This window comes from Quercus robur, chromosome 2 (assembly GCF_932294415.1).
Source record: "Quercus robur chromosome 2, dhQueRobu3.1, whole genome shotgun sequence".
Classification (NCBI taxonomy): Eukaryota; Viridiplantae; Streptophyta; class Magnoliopsida; order Fagales; family Fagaceae; genus Quercus; species Quercus robur.
This window is the reverse complement of record NC_065535.1, coordinates 95,772,168-95,775,722: the sequence shown is the minus strand read 5'-3', so window position 1 is coordinate 95,775,722 and position 3,555 is coordinate 95,772,168.

Sequence of the window (3,555 nt, the reverse complement as noted above, 5' to 3'; positions counted from 1 at the left end):
GTATTTGCTCATGATGATAACTCTTTATCATTAGATTAAGACACTAATCGGTTTTTGGAATAGACGAGAATTGAATTCCTAATTTCTTATTCAACCTTCAGAGACTTTACTAACTTATTTATTTTTGTAACTATGTTTATATTTATTGGTCTTTTTATCTGTATTTTAAAGTGTTCATTCTTTATTTATTGTAGACAAAAAAATAAAAATATTATATATAATTTTTTTTCATGGCACCCTAACCATGAGTCGTCATTGATTCTTTGTGGATGTCGATAAAAGCGTCTGGTTGCAAGGACTTAACAAAGGGACATATGCTAGATTAAAGAAAAGAAAGAGAGAAATCAACTTAGAGGATTTACATGTTTTGGCCGAAGCAAGCCGCTAATAATTCATTATATTAGGAAATAAGTCTACAATATATAACATAACCTATCTAATACAAATTTCCAAAATATCTTAGTGAATTAAACACTCATATTCTTATGCGATCCACTTCACTTTGTTCAGCCTATAACCTTTTGGTTAATTACCCAATAACAAATATAAGCCATCTCCAATAATTAGTATAACTGAAAAATCCATGGATCCCTTCGTTAATCAACTTCACTCCCCAACTCATAGTCATACTCATAGCTTTTCTTCCCAATTTACATCTGTAACAAATGCGAGGCATCTCCAATAACTAGATAACTAAAGACTCATGGGTTCCTTCGTTAATCAACTTCACTCCCCAACCCATAACTCCTCTTCCCAATTTACATGAGTATTGTGGTTTTTTTTTTTTTCCTCCTTAATGTAAGAGTAAAGTAGTTAGTTATACAGTCGCGTTGGTAAGTTATATATTTGGATTATTGAATAGGAGTAATAAAAGTGAGTTTTTATTAATAAATAGGAGCAAAATTAAGTTAGTAATGTAACATAATAATAACATAGAAAATCCTAAAGATAGAAACTTTTTTATAAAAACTTTTATTAATTACTGATGTAGTGAGTAATTATTGATAAATAAAAAAATAATATTATTGGTGGGCCTTGATTAAAATTAATAAAAAGTTGGTCACAAAAACAGTTTGTAAAAATATTGTAAAATAGTTTGTGATTATAGTATTACTCTAACTAGCTTGTAACCTCATGCATATGTATGGATACACTTAAAAATATACAATAAGATGCATAATATAATTCTTATATATATAATTTAAATATTATTAATAGTTATTTTTATATTTTGTTAACTCTTTAAAAATTTTTTTAAGGATCTTATTAAGTATAAAATGTAAATTCCATGTTTTTTTTAAAAAAATTATCTTGAAGCACTTTTTTTTTTTTTTTTTACGATTTATTTATTCTAGACTCTTTGGTTTTTGTACTTAATAACTCACTTGGATGAATATTTATGATGTAGCCCCACATTTTATTCTAAAATTAAGAAATAAAATTCTTTATGAATAAATAATTTATGATATATGGCGCAAAATTGGAACTTTAATTTGGAATTCTAATTTGAGTTTTTTTTTTTATTTCATCTATTATTATTATTACTAGTATGTAACCCGTGCTACCGCACGGGGATGAATATATTATTAATCATGAGTTTATTCATGTTTAAAAGGCTCAGTTAAGTCTAAATTCATATTATTAACCAGAAAATTTCATTAACAAAACTTAGCAGTATATATATATATATATATATATATATATATAGATGGAAGTTGTTGATGAGAATGAGTGGTGGGGTAAGATAGAGCGGATGAAAGGAGGAGGGGAAGAGGAGATGATAATTAGGCACAATTTCAGTCAAGCAGACCAGCAAATCTTATATGATATGACTTCTACCTTAATTCGGTTTTCACATGACGTATGTACTTCCATTCTCCAATACACCATTTGGAGGAACATATGAAATGAGCAACCACCACTTTTATTACTTCCATTGCATTGAAATGAGTTTGAATGAAGGGAATTCTCTAGAATGCTTCGCTATTTTGCATGCAAAAATGCAATATCTTCAAAGCAATTAAAACTTGACTTACTTTGACATCATAACTTAGAAATAAAAGGAAACAAATAATAACAATTTATTACAGTGGAAATCATTTAGAAAATAGTGCAAATATATCCAAATGAGTTGGTATAACATCATTGTCTAAACATTTGGGACTAATATTCAAAGTCGAGTCAGTACATTGAGGAGGATATTCATCAAGGGGTCATTGTAAATAATATTATGATGGGACATTTCTTCTTAATCTTTGAGGGCCTATTTCTAATAAGCCACCTGAAAATTAAGTGAATCCAAAATATCACTGTAAAAAATAGTTATAGCACCGAATTTGTCAGGAGTTTGATGAAACCTAACGCAAAAAATGAACACAATGATTACATAATGGCAAGATAATAGGTCTGTAATTTAGATAATATATAAACCATCAAGAAAATATATTAAAAGGCAACCTTTATAAAGAATAGTCCCTTTCAACTCATCTCTATTCAGTATTAATAGTATCATTACAAACTCATATAATGTGTCCTCTCCTATAATTCCAATTCACATGAAAATTACTCTAGGTATTATAAGTTCTATTGCAATTTTATTACAAAACCGATTCGGAAGCTGAATTATGATGCCATGTATAACTGGTTGGCAAGTCCACATCAATTCACAACAGAAATGTACTTAATATCTAGTAGAATAGATCGTTGTGAATTAAGTTCAATGCATAATTAACCATTATTCCTCACTAAAACAACCACAATAAACAGGACCCAAAAAGATCTAACCTTGGCAACTGAATCCAATACAATTGACACAAAAAAGTGCAGATAACATTAGATATCCATGCCCATCATTGTAAATTCAGTTCAATATATAATTAATCAAACACCCATTAACCATTATTCCTCACATAAACAAACCCAGTAAAATACAAAAAAAGAAAACCACATTTATAAAATTTATATTTGGACTATGGCTTGCATAGTACACTCTGCAGTGGAGTGCTCTAGGATTTTGGCTTTCAATAGTTTGCCCTTTACTAATCTCACTAACAATCTGTAAAGGTCATTTTATTTTCAAAGCATTTACTAATTTGTTCCAAGCAAGAACCTACAAAAAATGATACACAGAAACAAACCTAAGAAAAAAAAATTACAAACCACATAAAAGCTTCAAACACACAAATCTAAAACTTACATGACAATTTCAAACACCATATCTGCTATTCCAAGGAACCCCAATGAATCACACCAAACTAAAATTTATATGACAATATTAGTTAGAGCCTTTGAGGTATGTATCATAATTTGTGTGAGGGTATGAAGAAGCATATAAAAAGTTAAAATAAAAGAAATATCTCTTATTGTTTCTGTAGATTAAACCCAATTTATGACCACTTTTAACCCCATTCCTCCCCTTTTCTCTTTTGGGTATTACAAAAAGTATTGGAAAATTTTAGCCCACAACATTCTCATAAACTAAACATAATTTCACAAATGATGATTTAAAAAATGGAATATTATACAGGATCTCCTTATATTGCCTGATTGTGCTAA